Raw genomic sequence first — 19,540 nt, 5'->3', positions numbered from 1 at the left:
ACCCGAACGCGTCAAATCCCATAGAACTCAATGGTAAATGACCCAATGTTTGGGTCACCACGTAGGGATCGCCGGTGCTTCAGAGCAGGGTACGGAGAAACTTGTTTAGGGCGACTCCTTCTTACTTCCTACCTCCATGGTTAGAGCTGGGGGATCGAAATTTCGTGCTGGGGGGGGGACTACACGATTCGTAGTATTATACATCACGGAAGAAACGGGACTCCCCGCTGCGCCTACGGCGGGAGAGGGGGCAAGAATCGTGATCTTAACTGTTATACAATAAAATACTCCACTTCATCTTTCTCATTTTTACAAGATAATAAAAAGCAACATCTGCTTGCATTCAAATCGAAACAGCGAAAAACTGAAAGGTGGTTCTGAGTTACGATTTAAAGTCTTGTTTGTTTACACAATCAAAAGTTTTACTTTATTCAATTTATAAATTAATTTGAAGGTTTATTTTAATTAATGGGTTACTACCTGTGTTGAATCTTTTTAGCCGTTCTACTGTTTTATCTAAAATACTGTTCTACTGCTCTACTGTTCTATCTGTAGAACAGCAGTAGTAATCTACTGTTCTATCTGCTCCACCATAAACTCGAAATGAAGTTTAAAATATAATAGAGTTTAAATATAATAAGAGTAAATATAATAAGAGTTTTAAATACAGTCCAAATTACGGATAGAGAATTGACAATCTCAACCTGATGTAGTAGAACTCTTCTGCTGCTGCCTCCGACAGCGCTCCAACTACGAGTGTAATGAATTTGTCTTCGCTTGAAATTACGATAGAAAAAGCCGGGTAACAAAGTCTTGCTAGATTATTAATTTAAACTTGGCATGAATTGAGGTAGGAAAGAGCATTTAATCTTAAAAGATTTGTATTAATTTAAACTTCGATTTGCTAGTAATTTTATACATGCCGAAAAGGAAAATTAATTTTATTTATATATTACTTTTACAATTTCAAGCTGAATTGCAAATAAATATTTACTTGTTTTACGTTGTTTATGGCCTAGACTACTGTTTAGCTTAATTCAAATAGAATTTTATAACGTATCTTACGCTAATTAACTATCATAATTTTAATCTTACCATAACTTGTAACTTTCAGATTCCTCACGGGAATGCAAATTAGTTTTGAGAGTATTTAAGTTGAGAGTTTTGAATCTTACAGAGAGAGCTTCTGGCACTCGCGTCTGCTGTTAGAATTCCACGCCAGCTCCATTTAAAAGCGATATTCCGGATATAGCATTCTCTGGCATTACACTTATGCACCAGTAAAATTTAGCTTTTCGCTTATTTTATTGACTATGTAATCTAATTTACTTGCGGGTTACTACGTTACAAGCAAGACAATTTAATTGACTGTTATTACTTAATTTACATGGCCACAAGTGGTAGTTTGTCTGTAGCACAAATCGTACCTTTAAAGTTCAGATTAAATAAAAGAATGATTTAAAAACCTTCTTCTTATTAGTGAGTTTTTAAGATGTAGAAATATGACTCTGCAGATTTAACTTCAGTTCCCAGCTACCCTTTTTTTCCTTCCCTCTTTTGTACTGTTACTGGTCCTTTACAATGCTCTTTGTAAACATGCACCTTATAAGAAATAGACTAACCCAAAAGGGTTTTCTCCCTCGTCTGAGGCGTTGCCGGCTGTCACCTTGATCACATACGGAGGAGTAGGGACGACTTGCAGAAATTTAACAGTGGTTGCCTATTTCAGCGTGTATAATTGTCAAGTAAAAGCTAGTTGTAGCACCTCATTTCACAAATTAGAATTTCTACATATTTTTATTTTTGAAATTGAGATTGATTTTTAAAAAGTTAGCATATTTATCAAGCATAATTAACGTTCCAAATAATTATAAAGCTATTGCATGCTTTCAGGGCTGGATATTTTTTTAGCTTTTTCTATGCTGTAAGGAAATTTGTAACTACTTCTTTTAGAAAATAATATTTTAAATCTGAACTAATAGAAAATTTCAAAGAAGAAATTTTCTCTTGCAATTTTTATGCTTTTTATTGGTGTAAATAAGTAAAAAGTACTAAAATATTTAAAAACGAATTTTTGAAAGTTTTGTTTAAAATTTAAAATTGTGCTGCTTTTTTAAAATTATAGATGAGTATTATAGCACAATTTCTATAAAGGAATTTTATTTCAATTATATTTCATAATACATAATGATAAACACTTTTGACTCCTTAAAATTTTTTATACATTTAATTCTAATATTAAAATTGTATTTAAGTTCATAAATTTTGTGCTTAGAGTTTTTACCGTTTTACCAAAGTAAAGATGTTTCTACAAGAATTACGCGTGAAAAAAATGCGCGAAATGCAGTAAAAAGTGCTTTAATGAGATATATTAAATCCTATTTGGAAAAAAACTGTGGCTTTCATAATCTCATGACTACGTATCACATGTAATAATTAAAAAGAGTTATGTGATACAAACGCCATAGGTTTCAGTGTTAAATTAAACCAGATCGTCCCTACTCTTTCTTGCCGACATGTCGGAGACGCGCGCCCCACCCACTGGGTTAGTCTATCTCTTATAAGGTCCATGTTTGTAAATGTTTGACGTCAGCAAATTTCGTCACACGCGTGTCGTTCTAACGTCATGGTTTTTCAATGCGTTGATCGATTTGCCCGGTAAAAATGTACGTGTTGCCATTCGAAAATTAATATCTTCACCATAACCGTAACCGGAGGAGCTTTATTGCTTTAAATAATCGCAAACTCGAGCGCATACCTCCAAATAACAATAGCCGAGATTTCATTTCGATTGTTTGAGCGGTTAGGGGGTTCATATACAAAGGCAGTTTTATTATGACCACCCTTGTATGGACATCAGTAGAAACCAGTTTCAAAACTTCTTATAGAAGCCCAAAGGGGAAGAAATAAATGATAACTTCAGAGATCAGTAACTTTCTGCACACCTTGTTAATTAGGATAAATTAAGACCACAATACTTCCTTTGATTAAAATATATCCCGTAACTTCAGGTTGGGTCACATAAGATTATTTGTATAGGACAAAGCACATGACGACGATCTGTTTAAGGGAAGGGATAACTTTGTGGAAGACTTTCTATGGGACTTTCATATTCATGTTTCACAACATGGAGAAAACCAAACAATGCGACGAAAACCATTTGCCTGGATTCGAACCAGTAAGAAACGGGAAGAAGTCCACCCGCCTGGCATTGCTGCCTTATGGTTAAGGATTCGAACCAGTGTCGAACAACCAGTATTCAGCGGTCCTAACTACTGGACCTCTGGTGCGCGGCCCATATGTAAAGGATTACCAGAGTTCTTCAGATACGGCTGTAAGTAAACTTTAATTTCATAAAAATATTACAATTCAAAATATATTTTCATTATATTAATATGCTCATTTCTGTATCTTACTTTCTTCTGGCTTACTGCGAAATTTAGACTAAATGCATTAACGTATTATTACAGACTCTGAATATTCTTGAATGCGACACAGCGACAATCTTTGAATTTCGGGTCATGCATTCAATAAATATATTTTTCGTACAGCAAGAAAGCAGTGGGAGTAGTACGTAAACTCTTCGTAAGTGGATTGAAAGGAAAGGTTAAATTTAATTTTGCTGGAAATCTACTTATATTTATTCCTTGCAATTCACCTGCAGAGCTTTTAAAACCCCCTACCAAAATCGGGTTTTGATTTATACGCAATTTTGTTAGTGCACGACATAAAATCGATCCGATCATGCGAAACAAAAGGGAAGGACACGGAAACAGCAAAAATATTTTCCTTTCATTTTTTTCCTGTCCACTTTACGAAATGCATTTCAGCTTTGGAAATTCATTCGAATCAATTTCGTTACAGGCTATTCATCAAAAACCTAACAAAAGTCAACTTTCAAAACGACACAAGGAACAGAAAACCATAAACAGTGTCGACGCTAATTATGTAAAGGAATATATCGTAAAGAAAATATTCACGGAGAAATAAAGCCAAAGTCATTGATAGTATAAATATCTGACTACATTACACCAACAGTATTAAAATTTTAGGGTGTTTACAATAGTAAGGAATTAACAAAGCCGCCCAATCGGGATAGTGTTAAGCGACTCTGACTACCGCACCGATGTGCCCGGGCTTGAATGGGAAGGCATGGATATTTGTAGCTGTATATTTCCTGTGCGGCAAGAGGGCACGCAAAATGTAGGGCCAACCGAAGGTCCTCACGAGATGTTAGTGGTAGGGAAAGAGGGATGGGAGCCCCTCGGATCCGTCCTCCCCCAGCGTGCTCTCTCTCAAAAATGGGGGCAGAACTGAGCTTTAGTCCAGCTGACGCTTGCCAACGGCAGGCGCCTCTGACTCCTTGCGCAATGAATATCGTAGGCTTGTGCTGAGCTTTCTCAGACAAGTGAGATAGCAAACAACAACAGGTGTTAAAAGGTATTAATTCCACCAACATGCCTGTTGGATGGTTTGTTAGTTAAAGGATTAATATAAACAGAGTCGTAGCTAGGGTTTTTCAGCGCCCAGGGATAGCTAGGGTTTTTCAGCGCCCAGGGATAGCTAGGGTTTTTCAGCGTCCAGGGACAACTGAAGATTTCGCGCCCCCTACTGCTTGCCAAGGATGGAAAACATTTAATTCTAAAATGTCGTTAACATCAGTTTGGCGCCCATTGGATTCTGCGCCCGGGGACAGATGCCCCCTGCCCCCCCTCTAGCTACGCCCCTGAATATAAAATATGCGATATCTACCTGCCAATAGCGAGAGATGCCTCTGTGCAGAATATTTTAAGGAAACTAGTTAAAAACCACCAACAACTTAGTCAACATTCTTTCTCATATATCCTTGTGGAATAGCTCTTAGCTTATTAAGCTGGCAAATGTGATCTCTGGTTAGATTTCCGACCATGACTCAGTTGATTTTTCAATACTCCCGTCCAAAATAATAACAATAATAGTAAACCCTCTACCTCTAGAATGGTTCCGAATTAAAATCATTTAACATCGCTAAAACTTGTCATTACCTTCAGCTGACAAACAGAACTTTTTATTTCCCAGTCGAGTTTTAAAACAGATAAACTGGAAAGACTAATAAGCACTTTTTTAATGTGGTGGTCGACAGATCCACCTACGCAACTAGAAGATCTCACGGGACAGCAAAGTTAATTTTTGAAGGTTTTATGAGCACTCCAATCTTTGGATATGCCAATTTTATGCCACTGTACTTGGTTGTAATTACATGGAATAATCAAAAGGTTTCATATAAAAACTGTCTGAATACTGTATGCGTACATTCTGCTATTTGTCGCATTGAAAATTTGCCGTCTGTATTAAGATACTGAAGTTATTCTCAAACTTGCTATTCAGTGCTGTGCTCTCAGCACAATTTTGTTGAAATTTGTTTCAAGTACTTATCATTTAATATTCATAATTCACATAAGATGTCACTGATGAATTCATAGACTATTCTGCACCATTGCCGTTTTGTTTGGCACGCAAAATTCTCTCTTAAGTTATAAACTACAGCCTTTGCCAAAAGTATTAGCCATGCCTGTATACTCGTATACTCAAGACTAAACATAACAGATATAAAAATGTTTTATCAACATACTGTTGAGTGCGTACGGGTTCGTTACGAAATGAATGCACAAGTCCGAAGAAAAATGAACAAAAATTTATTATTATCACAACAAATATGCTTAAATTTCCTCAAATATTCGTGCAGTATTAGAATATCTCACAATAGTTATCTTTTAACTACTCAAACGTTCAAGAGAACTTAATTCAAAACAGCTAAAGAAAGCTAATCCGCGAATTCGCTACAGTCAACAAGAGCAGTTTTCTAAACAACAACAAACTAAGTAACTACTACGAACTGAGAGGTTTTCCTCCTTTTATAAGATTTTAAAATCGCGCGCGAGAATTTTCTAGTACTTTCTCGAAATCAAAAAGAGATATTTATTAAATGTTACATGCACGCGCTCTTGTATTTTCAAATTTCCGGCTTAGCTTTCTTTTAATATTCGTCACGCGCTGCACTGCGCGGGAAATAAAACCATTTAATTTATAATTGAACTAACATAAGCTATTTAAATACCAAATTCGTAACATCCGATTATGTATTTCCTTTTAAAATGATTACAAACTCTAAAAAATAAAAACATGCAAATAACTCATCTATTAATGCATTTATATATATATATATATATATATATATATATATAACCGAGTTTTGTTACGACTGCCAAGCTACTTGATGTAATTCTAAGTTTCATTACTATGCAAATATTGACGATTTCGAAAATTAGAATAATTCTTACAGAAAATGCCAAAGCGAGAAAAACTTAATATTCAGCAACAATATTAAATTGTGCTCTTTAAATAAGCAAGGACAATCTAAAATAGAGATTACAAAAATCTTAAATGTTCACGATGTGCTGTATAATATACTTTAGACCATTTTAAGAAAACAAGTTCGCAGTTGAACACATAAAGAACTCGGCGAGAAAAAGTAACATTGAAGTATGAGATCGCACTTTTGATACGAGAATCAATAAGGCATCGAAAGGAAAATTCTCGTAAACTTGCTGTAGAGTTATCAGAAAAAGAAGGCGCCCAAGACTATTAGTTTCGTTTTGGCATTTTGCGTCGGACGGATAAATGTCGGTTCACTTTTCAAACTGTTGCCACAAAATGTTAGAGTCCTGCATTATATTTGAAGAAATTAAATAATGAAAAATCTACATAAATGTATGTATATTTATCGTATTGTGATAATACAACGGTACATAGAGTCATCGAATTTTGAATAACGTAATCCTCCAACGAATATGAGCATGTGGAAGACCCAATTTGAAATTTGAAATTTGTTTTATGATCGATTTCCTATTTTTTAAAACTTTGACGAATTTTTGATTAACAAACTCAAGGATTTCAAAGCGAGCAATGGCAACGTTGTGCAGAAAAAACATTTTTATCTCCAGCGCGTGAGTCTCTGTATCGGAAATTCTAAAGATATGCTCGTTTTAAAACTATTTTGCGATATTGCTGTTGCACTGGATCTTATGGTTTAAGTGCGAGGAACATGATATTTAATAAAGAAAGGTAACACACAAAATGTTAAAAAAACGCCCCTTTGGACGTAATTTAAAATCTGAAACATTTCAGTTTTTTTTTTTTTTTTTTTTTTTTTTTTTTTTTTTTTTTTTTTTAGGAGTATTGAAATTAGAAAAGGTTTATCGCAAAACAGTTTGCAAGGAACCAAAAATACACAATTTGTAATCAGTATGCTTTTAAAAATAGAGAAATACTGTTATTAACACCGGTATAAGGGCTTTTTTAAAAAAGGTACAAAAACACAGCTGTTTCTTTTCCATATTTTTTAGTTTCATACAAAAAATTTATAAACTATACAAATATAAACGATTTTTGTTATGTACAAATACAAAATAACAGAACGAATGTTATAATTAATATTATAACAGTAAAATAATAATTTATAACATTAGAAGCAAAAAATACAACATAAACCATTACAGTATTACAATACAAATAAAGGAAAAGACGAATAGTATTAAGAAAAATAAATATCGAATAAAAAGCTTATCGTGCTGTCTAATTATATATTAATATCAATTAGAAGAAAAATTATTAATTTATTAACTGGCATCTTTTATAAATATGGTAGTAAAAACTATAATGCATCTATTGAATTGTCACTGGTCTGGAACGGATTTTTGTGCCAAATTACCAAATTATTAACGTTTAGATGTTCTTCCTTGCAAACTGTTTTGCGATAAACCCTTTCTAATTTCAATCCTTTTTATTTTTTTACTCCTGAGAGCCATGGCTTCTTTGGTTGTGACACTAATTGGGCGACTTCTTTTTCTGATAACTCTACAGCAAGTTTACCAGAATTTTCCTTTCGGTGTCCTATTGATTCTTGTATCAAAAGTGCGATCTCATATTTCAATGTTCCTTTTTCTCGCCGAGTTCTGTAGTTGAAAATGCTCTCTCTGCATCGATGCTGGTTGGTAATATTGTCAATAATGAGAAATATAATTTCTTCAGTACTGCCACATCAAAGTACATATTTCAAATTTTTATATTTTTCAACACAAAAAATACATATTTCAAATAACAGCAGATACTCAACAAGTTAAATTAAACCCTTTAATAATAATAAAAAATTAAGCCCTTTAATTATAATAAAAAATTCAACATTTTAATAATAAAAAAATGATAGCTCATACCGAAAATACCGTATTTCATCTAAGCAAATACTGGTTTCACAAAAATGCAAAAGAGCACGAAATATTGGTATTCCAATCCCTAATTAAGATGAATATAAACATCCAGGCAAGCACTGTTTTGCTTCAGTTTCTCTTTCTCTCTCACACACACTAACACAATAAATTAAATAAATAAAATCAATAAAATCAAACAGCTTAAAATTATTTTGATTACAAACTAGTCCTTTAAAAAAAACATAATTTTTCTCTTGATTTTTAGTTAAGTGTTTGATACGTTCAGTGCATCCTACGTGAAACGAAGAAAAAGAATAAAACATAGAATGTGTAATTTCCAATGTATAATATGGGGAAGGCAGTATTATGATCTGGGCATTTAGTTGTACAGGCAAAATATGTATCATTATATTATATTAGTCAAAGTCATATAAATAATCAAAAACACAGCATTGTTCCTGAAATGACTCTAGAACTATACTTTTGTAAATTATTCAGCGATACAAACATGGATGGCAACAAATTACAATAAGATAACGTACGACACCGTATATCAGCGACTTCAAAGCAATGAATTTTTCATAATAATATCAACGTTTTAGAGTAGGCACCCAGTGATGAATTGTTGACTAAAGTGAGGTGAACTGCTGACTTCGGTATAATATTTCAGGAAAAATCCGATTTTGTGCCAAAATACCTATGTTAGAATAAAGCTATATATAAATCTAATATATACCCTAAGTCATGCTTTCGAGACATGAAAAACGTAGTTTGAATTTCGTCAATTGGCCCAATAGAACGGAGATATGGAATGGTCCCTCCCTCCCCCCTGCCCGCAGTGTATATCAATGGTTTTATTCGATTTAATAGTCATCATATGATTCCCTTCAATTTTGTATCTCTGAAATTCAGTAAACATTACATTTTTCAGAAATCGACATTCCCCCCCACTCAGTACTCCTTTCAATTCTCATCACTTAATTTGAAATAGAAGAAACACAACATTGTTAAAAATAGAAGTACACACACAATGTATCTTTATGGAAAGGTCAGCAAATTCTTTGATTAAGATGTTTCACAGATACCCAGCAGCTTTAAAATGACATAAACAAAACCGCCGACATTAACCTTTTTCGATAATAATCAGGTCAAGAATTAAATTTTTTACTTGAATGATGAGAGAAAAATATATTTATCCAATTTTTTCCTCGGCGTTCAATAAACCCAAACCACGCTTCAGTCCTGGCCGAGAAGACTTGTTTACATGACGACTGGTGCGAAAATCACAAATGGCTTGATGACGAAAACATAATTATTTTTCACAAGAAAAATTATTCAGAAGCATAATTTTGCTGAAAACTGGTACAATACAAGGGGTGCTAAACACGCCTCACGATTTCGATATACGCACTTCACATTTTAGACAACGAAGGCGACGCGAGAGACGTGGTTTACTCAGGCGACAGCAAACAAGAAAACGTAATGCGTCCAGTCCAGTCCATACCGATATTGCCGGACTCGCGATGTTTCCGGCTCCTGACACATATGGTCGAAGGGTCTCTGACATATGCTCGAAGGGTCTGGAAGAGTCCGAACCGATGAAGGAGAGGTCTAAGATGGTAAGAGAAGGGGGTGGCCACTTGTCACAAGGCAGAAAAACCAAATCCAAGGCCAAAGCTGCAGACCAGGAAAGGCAAGTGTTGGTGTGAAGCACGTCATGACTGCTTGTGAGATAAGTAGATAAAATATATAAGATACGAATACAAAATACATAGTACAATTAAATACATAATACAGAGAAAAATGATAAACAGCTATATACAAGTTGCAGCAACTACGCAAGGAAGTTGGAATTGCAAATGGCCTGATATTTCGAACTTCTCTGAGTATGATGTTGTCGAAAACTTCGAAATTATCCATGTGCGAGCAATTTAAAACCTTATTAAAGAAATTTTGATTAACTTTGTGGAGAAAAGTCTTGACTCTTTCAATTTTAAATATAATGCGTACTCACTTCGCTCCTATTCATAGCCAGAAACTCATTGTGTTAATCCTGAGCAGCGACAGATGCCGCAGTGCAAAAAGATTGCAGGGAAATAGTAACGTAACATACGGCAGTGTGACGCAGAAAAGCGTAGCCTCTGAAGCGGGGATACGCTTAATTAAAATTTATGAATTTAAAGATCTAATGCCAATAGATGCCAATTAAGTTTAATAATTATTTGTTTCATATTTTATATTTTACATATATATATTTAACATTCTGACAGAAAATTAAAAACCAGGCAAACATAAAATTTTTTTAAAAAAATCGTTGCTATCTATCAACGGTAAAAAAGTATTATTAAGAAGTACAAGTTTCTCTTAAACTGCATTGATCAGGAATATAATAGGAGGACCGGAAAGTAATGTCGCTTTCTTACATTAAATTCAACCGAATAAATTTCTAACAAGTTTTTATTTTTAATCAATAATATAATCACCCTCGTTATCAGCAACCTTTTGCCACCTTGTATGCCGATTTCAATCCCAAACCGATAAAAAATCAATTGGTTTTTGAGTAAAATATCTCGAGATGGCATTTTGCACATCATCCAAATTTTCAAAATTTTTTGTCACTAAGAAAATGTTTTAGCGATCGGAATAAATGGAAATCCGAGTGTGCGATATCGGGCGAGTATGGTGGGTGAGGCAATACGTCTCACCCCAATTCATTATATTTTTCCAGTGTTCGTCTTGCACAGTGCGGTCTTGCATTGTCGTGTTGAAGAATGACGCCTTTTCCGTTGACAATCGATAGATATTTTTCGATTAAAGATTGGTTCACTCGATCCAATTGCTCACAATAAAGATCTGCTTTAACCGTTTTTCAAGGTTTCAACAATTCAAAATGAACAATTCCGCGAATACTCCATCATACACACAGAAGCGCCTTTTCGGGATGTAAACCCTTTGTAACCCGTATTAAAACTGCCTTTTGCGTTTTGGATTCTCATATAGGACTTATTTTTTTGTCTCCATTAATCAAACGATCAAAAAACGGTTCTGTATGGTGCCGTTGAAGCAATACGTTGCATGTGATGGATCAGTTGGCTTTGTTCTCTTCGGACAGATTATGGGGGACTCAAACACCTGCTTTGCTTATTTTTCCATTCTGCTTTAAATGTTCTTGGATGGTCGACCAAGGTTGGCTAAGAGTGTTTGACATGGATTTGCTTCCACTTCTCCCCTTAGCATGTTTTTGTCGACATGCGCAGAAACGACATTACTTTCCGGTCCCCCTATTATTTCGCAAGAAGATAAACGAGCAACGCATAATCTCGTAAGAAAAATATCTCCGACTTAGTCACGACCAAAACTTGCATTTCTTGCCCGATTTTTTGCGCACGAGACTTACAACATGTGTTTTCCAAATGACACATTTAACAATTCAAAAATTTATTTCTGTCCATTATCAAAGAATATCTACTAAACTAAAGAGAACTGCTCTCCTATTTCGAAGATCTGGGATTCAGGAGAAATGGGGAAGTGTCCGTCAATGGAGGTTCGTTTGTATGTAATTACTTTTACGACAGCTTTTATTAAATTGTTTTAATACCTCAGAAGAAAAATCAAGCTGCTTGAAAGACTAAAACGCGGATCTGGATTTTTGAAAGAAGGTTTTTACTATCAGATTTGAATGCTGTTAAAATTACACGCACAGAAAATAGAATACTTAATATGCTGAATGAATTTATATCAGAAAATTATCTTACGGGTTTACACTGTTCGGCGAGATGTTTTATTTTATTTATTAGTCCAAAGTGGCTTTGTCCCTCAAGGACTATTGTTTACGTTTTGCGATTTTGCGTTGGAAACTTGAAAAGGCTGTAGCACTTTTCCAATTGTTGTCACCAAATACTATCGCCCCATATTTTATTTGAAGAAATGAAATAATGAAGAATCTGCATAAATGTATGTATGTTTCTCGCACTGTGATAAAAGAACGGTACCTAGAGCCATCCAATTTTGAATTACGTAATCCTACTGCGAATAGGGGCATCTGAAAGCCCAAATTTGAAATTCGGAATTTGTTTTATTACCGATTTCATATCTTGTAAAACTTTAACGAATTTCTGATTAATAAACTCAAGGATTTCAAAGCGAGCGATGGCAACGTTGTACAGAAAAAACATTTTTATCTCTAGCGCGTGAGACAGTGTATCGGAAATTTTGAAGATATGCTGTGTATCGGAAATTCTAATTATTTTGTGACATTGCTGTTGAACTGAATTTTATGGTTTAAGTACAAAGAATATGATATTTAATACTCGTAAATAAAGGTAACACACAAAACGTTAAAAAAAAAAAAAACCGCCCCTTTGGATGTAATTTAAAATCCGAAACCTTTCAGTCTTTTTACTTCCTTGTACGAAGTAAAAAGGAAGTATTGTAATCGCGAAAAGTTTCAGGCAGCTTATTTCAACGAAAATATCCATTTTGACCGCTATCGAATGCAATTTAACGATGTTTTTGCGTGATATCTGCACGTATGGACTGAATAAAACACTCCTTTCCTCCAAAAAAATGATAAAACAACTTTAAAATAAATTCTGAAGAGAATTTTTCGTGGCGTCTGTACGAACGTATGTACGTACGTGCGTACGTACGTATATCGCATAACTCGAAAACGAGTAGCCTCAGAACGTTGAAATTTTGCATGTAGGACTGCTATAACATGTAGATGTGCACCTCGTATTTTGGTTGCAATAGGCCGCACCAAACGTATATATCCGCTCTGTTACTCGGCACAGTGATCTCAGTTTCTTTACTCTTATATGTTTATAAATTGTACATTTTTTCTTTAAAAATGACTGAATTATGTTGTTCTTATCTTCCGGTTAAGGTTTTATGCCTTTCGTAATTCTGGAAGTAATATTTGTACAATTACCAACAATTTAAAAGCTGTTTAAATGCGGTTAAGTTTTAAATAACATGGCGGACATATTTGTTTACATTTGAAACAGCAGAATTGTAGATTTGTTGCCAATGTAGAGAGACTAAGCTTCGCAACAACAAAAATAACGCCATCATTTATTATTGCGAATTAAATCATGTTTATTCCTTTCGCGAATTTTTTCGAGGAAATAAGTGTTTAAGATTTTTAATACAGACATTTTGAATTTTTATGTATTTTTGTCTTGTCGCGAAGTGAAAACTGAATTAATTGAATGAGAAATGCTCAATCGTCTGTGAAAAACTGTTCTTTTTTTGCTTTGTTTGCTTAATTTCTTTTATACATCGTTCTAGCTTTGTTATAGTATTTGAATAGAACATGTGGCAACGATAAGAAAATTCTTCAAATGATATAAATTTTGTGCATTCAGAGTGTCGTTATAGTAAACACATATAGTGCATTTTAAAGAAAGCATTTATTCTATTGTGGTTTATGCGCTGTCGACGAAGTAGATTTAATTCAATCCAATCAATTTAAATGAAATTCAAGAAAAAAATGCGTATAATTTAATATTCCGTACAAGGAAATCATGTGGTGTCCACATCAGTTTTTTTTTTTTTTTTTTTTAACTGAACCTCTCAGCGAAATAGTCTTTCTAGAAAGTCACTAAACGAGAAATGAACGCCAATGTTAGCCCTCCTGATAATATAAAGGTGGCATAACAGCAGTGAAAATGGACTAAAAAATTTCTAAAAGCGATTATGCAACATTTTTAGAAACCTCGCGTTCAGGCAATAAAATCTACTTTTACGATAAACGATCCTAGAAATTTCCGTTAACATTAACCCCCCCCCAAAACAAAAAAAAAGCAAAACTTTTACAGAGAATGAATACAATGCAAATACGTAATCAATACCCACATTTCGAAGTCACCTTGACAATCCAAGTTCTTGACCTACTTGCCGACAGAAACAAAAATGAAATAATATGACATTAAATAGTGGCATCATTCAGTATAAAAAAATAATTAAAATTATCGAATGTTTGGCAACAATAAACGCAATTAACCTAAATAAAGTTACAAAAGTACTTTTAATTAAAGAACATTAAAACCCTGGTGTTGCGTTTATAGAATACATAGATACTGACAGTTAAAAGTGAAATCTTTTATACTTCGAAAATATTTACGTCAGGAGAGGTCAACAGAACTTTATGTACTACACTAAAACATACTGTCCTCAATCTCAGCCTTGAACAGAAACACTTTGTTAAAAAATCTGGAATTTGGAAGAAAGCACTTCTTATTAACTTAAAATTCAAATCAAGGTCATCAATGCAATGCCATTTAGCTATTTCGTTATAGCAGTTATCGTAAAACACTGATTAGCCGAAATGGTGGACAAAACAGGACTAATCAGAGCATGAAAAACTAATCATCTCCGTCTTTGTTTCCACTCAACTATTCTCAAAACTCTGAAAACAGCCTTTTATTTAGTTAAACTGCTGCTGGAATTAAGTTTAAATGTTGGATATGGACAGCGCTTAGTAAGATGGAAAACATCAGCATCATGGCCACCACCGTAAAGATAGCCTTCTTGAACTTTGCTCGAAATTTAGAAATGGAAAGGAAGCATGCGGAGGGAAAGGTTTACCTAAAATTTCCTCAAAAACAATGGTGGATGATTAGATAGTTTCTATTATTTTTTACCCCTTGAAAACAGATTATAATCAATGAAGTTATTTATTTCTCGGTAATTAGTACGTATGTAAGTGGTTCTACTGTGTACCTAAAACGCTACTAATGGAAGATTCGATACTGCATTTTGTGGTTTGAAGCTACGATACATTTTTGAACAAGCCAAAATAATTAGCAGCAATTATACAAATAAAACATTTTATTATGGGCTTTTCATTTCGACGTTAATAATATACCGGTATCACTGATTCGCCTTCATTTATGTTTTCGCAGTGTAAATTCAAATGCTGAAAATAAACTTAACATTTGGACAATAAAAAGTTAACCCACAATTTCAAAAACGTTTCAAACAAGATGAAAAAGATAAGAATTTCGCAGAGAAGTCAAGGAACATAAAAACGCGTTCATTTCACAACCAATGTGCAAAAGTTCATTTGCTATGTGGATAGTTGAAATTTAAAAAAAAAAAAAAAAAAAGCGAAACTTTAAAGCAAAATTGTTTTGGAAAAATACGACTATTTGGAAATAAGTTTTTAGTCCATCTTAAACATACTTCCATAGAAAAAATAATATCCACATTTTAATAAAATTCCTCACAGCAACCACTGTTTGTAAGAAAAGAAAACATGCTTCGCCTCCTTATCGTTGGTAACATTTGGGTAGAAATAAATTTTTTCCTTCATAATTATTTCTCTGTCATCAAGTAAAATTTCACAAGGATTCAATATCAAACACGATATTACAAAAATTCAAATTACGTTTTCACAGTAACAAGTAACTACATAACAGAGGTTTGTCTTTGATTTTTAAATAAAACAAAAAAAAAGGTTCAACTTTTTTACTTTTCTAGACTGATGAAGAAAGCGAATGCCAAAAAAGGGTCTGAACTAGGCAATTCGCACCAGAGTGGTAACCAGGCAGTTGAATGTGTTAAATGTGACAGCATTACATAGCTTTATGGCAACTTTATACCACCAACGGCCGAGCGGTAAAGTCGCTGAACACTTGTTGTTCGGTCCGAGTTTCGAATCCCGGCGAAAGGGCTGACTGAATGAGCATTTTCGTGGTTATCTGTATATGTAACGTATATATGAGCCAGTTTCCTTTAGAAAGTCAACATTATGGCATCCCTCTCCTTATGTAGATAACCCTCGAGTCCTTTTCCATAATCAATTAAACCAAACCAAACCATACCATACAACAGACAAAAAGTTTGCCTCGAAAAAGTCACTGCCCTAAGCAGAGAGTTCACCAGTTGTTATCCCATATTTAATACTGGCAGGGCTAGCGCCAACCCACTGGAACTGGTGCAGCTGCATCGAATGGCTGAATTTAGAAGCGGCAAAAATGTTTAAAATTTAGAATGATGCCTGGCGACGGAATCTAAGAGACACCGTGCTTGCGCCGGTCGACAAAAAGCGTAGCACCAGCCTTGAACGTTGGTAAACGCAAAGCACACAAAGACTATAACCTAAGAGGAGAGATACCCTCATAGAGGACCTTCTACGGAAAACTAGCTCATATTTATTTACATTATATTAAGAATAAAATCATAAAAAGCCTATGCAGCTAGCCTATTCGAAATGAGGGCAGTGGAAGCAAATCCATGTCAAACACTCCTAACCAACCTTGGTCGACCATCCTACAATATTTAAAGCAGAATGGAAAAATAATCAAAGCAGGTGCTTGAGTCCCCCATAATCTGTCAGAGGAGAACAAAGCCAACCGATCCATCACACGCAACGTATTGCTTCAACGGCACCATACAGAACCGTTTTTTCATCAATTGATTACTGGAGACGAAAAATGGGTCCTATATGATAATCCAAAAGGCAGTTTTAATACGGGTTACAAAGAGTTTACATCCCAAAAAGGCGCTTCTGTGTGTATGGTAGAGTATTCGCGGAATTGTTCATTTTGAATTGCTGAAACCTGGACAAACTGTTAATGCAGATCTTTATTGTGAGCAATTGGATCGAGTGAACCAATCTTTAATCGAAAAATATTCGGCGATTGTCAATAGAAAAAGCATCATTCTGCAACACGACAACGCAAGACCGCACTGTGCAAGACGGGCACTGGAAAAAAAGGAATGAATTGGTATGGGAGGTGCTGCATCACCCACCATACTCGCCCGATATCGTACACTCGGATTTCCATTTATTCCGATCCCTACAACATTTTCTTAGTGCCAAAAAATTTGAAAATTTGAATGATGTCCAAAATGCCATCTTGAGATATTTTACTCAAAAGCCAATTGATTTTTATCGGTCATGGGATTGAAAATCTGCACACTGGATGGCAAAAGGTTGTTGATAACGAGGGTGATTACATTATTGATTAAAAATAAAAAAAGTGTTAAAAATTTATTCGTGTGAATTTAATGTAAGAAAGCGACATTACTTTCCGGTCCCCCTTATTATAACGATCTAATACGTCACTTTTTCATGTTCTGGCGAAGCAATAGACCACTGACTATCTAGGAAGAAATCTTCATATGCAGAAGTCAGTACTGACCGACCTGCATAAACGTGTCGATATCTTGATGACTGGACATCGTCATGCAGCGGTTCCATATTTCTGAGCTTTCAGTCACTGTATTACTGGTGGGGTGACCAATGATAAGCTATATATGTCTTATAATGATACTATGAAAAATGCATTTAAATTTCCTTTTCTCGCTGTTTGTTGTTTATTTTGCGTTAAACTAAAAAAAAAATTCTCACTTAAATGAAGGAAATAAAATTGGGAAACTTTTCGGTACAAAAAGTAGTACTTTGGGACAGGTCATGGAACTTTTGACCTTGTTAGAATCAGCAATGTCGCAGCGCATCGCTGCTTCTGTCGTCTTTTCCCTCCTGCTTGATAATCCATGCCGTTAATCGTATTTAAAAGCTCTTCAGGATTTTCTGTTCGTAGACGTTACTCATCAATGTCACTGAAAACTTGCGACGTCACAATATCTAGGCTTATTTATTCGAGGAATATAAAGAGACGAGACTGAACTTTTCTTTTACTCTGCATAAAGAAGTTTTATTATGTGTCTTTTACAACGCTCGCTATTTATCAATTTTAATGCTGAAAGATAATGCTCTCACAACAGAAGAGAAACCTCGTTTTAAAGAATATACTTAGAGATGAAAAGAATACACTTTTTTTAACATAAATCCTTTTTTGTTCTTTACATTTGTTACACAATTACAGCAGTAACTTTACAGCGCGAAAGAAAAGGGCAAAATTCGCCTAGAAACTTCCCTAACTTAGGTTTTGCAATAATTATTTCGCAGAGGGCCATTTACACAAACATTTCGGCGTCTACCAAAAAATAAAGCAATAACACAAAAAAATCATAGCGCACTTAAACATTACAACATTTAAATTGAAATTTGCCTTTCTCAATGAAATCCTTATCGTTATTTTACGTTAAAAAACTATTTCACTGGGTGATGCTTTCATAAATTATATTTCACACACCGATTTCTGTCATTAATATATGTTTCTTAAACAAAGATCCTTCAACATCGAAACAGTTAATCGGTATTTAAAAGCAATGCATGGAGTCTTCATTAACTTCATATAATACCGGAAACTACTTTTTCTTTAGTATTCCAAAATCCCAACAAAACTTGGGGTGATTAAAAATTCTGGTTTGGATTTTGAAACAGGGTGCATTTTTGAGAAAATTTTAATTAACAGTTGCATAAAAACTAAATAACTGAATATTTATAACAAACTGTAAGAGAGAAAAACCAAAATTTGCAAATGAAATATTTACAAAAAAAAAAAAATTTTTGAAATTCGGGAAATCTCTCGTGAAAATAATAGCAAAAACTCGCGTAGCGATGAAGTTATTGTCTTAGTTATTATAAAGTTAATGCCACAACAGGGGGGGGGGAATAGAAACAATACAGACTGAAATTCTTATTTTTCAAATATTCAGAGTATTAGCATTGGGAAAAAATGACCAATCTTTATTAAAAATATGCATGCAATATAAAATTCAACACTACGGTAGTATTCTTAAAAAATGCATTAAATTATAAAACTAACTTTCAAAGAAATGACATTTATTTTCCTATTAATTGAAGGATTAAATCGATCAGATGAAGGACAAACATAGAAGAAATTTAATTTTTTAAACTTTTTCTTTAAAAAAAAAAAAAAGTTTCTCGAACAGAAGTTTTAGAAATTTAATGTTTTACGGCAACTACAAATAAGAAGGGGAAAGCTTCAATGTATCGATTAAATCAATTAAATTCTGCAATTCAAAGGGGAATGGGAAGCCCCTATAGCGACCATGTTAAACTGGTCATTTTCTATGTACCTTTTCTCAAAACCTGCTAGAAATACACTTTTGAAATTTTTTGTATAATTAAAGTTTACCTTTCTGACTGTACTGAAATTACCTTTAGAAATATTTTGAGATTTAGAGTAATTTATGGGACATTGTGTTTGGCATAATAAAATTCAACACTTTTTCCCGCAAGGGGTAAAAAAAAAAAAAAAAAAAAAAAAAAAAAAAAAAAAAAAAAAAAAAAGCAAAACTTCTTTTTTTCGCAATTTATCGCAAAAAAAGGTCATTTTGGTAAACATTAAGAAACATAAGAAATAAGCCATAAAAAATTTACATACCTGTGAGCAGTAGTTCCTGAGAAAAGATAC

At 34.0% G+C, this 19,540-nt stretch overlaps 1 protein-coding gene across 12 annotated transcripts in view; it reads right to left on the bottom strand.

Moving 5' to 3' along the window:
* Nucleotides 1-19,540, bottom strand: part of LOC118195642 (uncharacterized) — a 497,554-nt gene that overhangs the window by 293,574 nt on the left and 184,440 nt on the right. The window lies entirely within an intron of this gene.

The sequence above is a fragment of the Stegodyphus dumicola genome, chromosome 6, assembly GCF_044657685.1.
Source record: "Stegodyphus dumicola isolate Sdum_Otavi_A_Nest chromosome 6, ASM4465768v1".
Taxonomy (NCBI): Eukaryota; Metazoa; Arthropoda; class Arachnida; order Araneae; family Eresidae; genus Stegodyphus; species Stegodyphus dumicola.
Note: the sequence above shows the minus strand (reverse complement) of the source record. Positions and strands in the feature narration are given on the sequence as shown.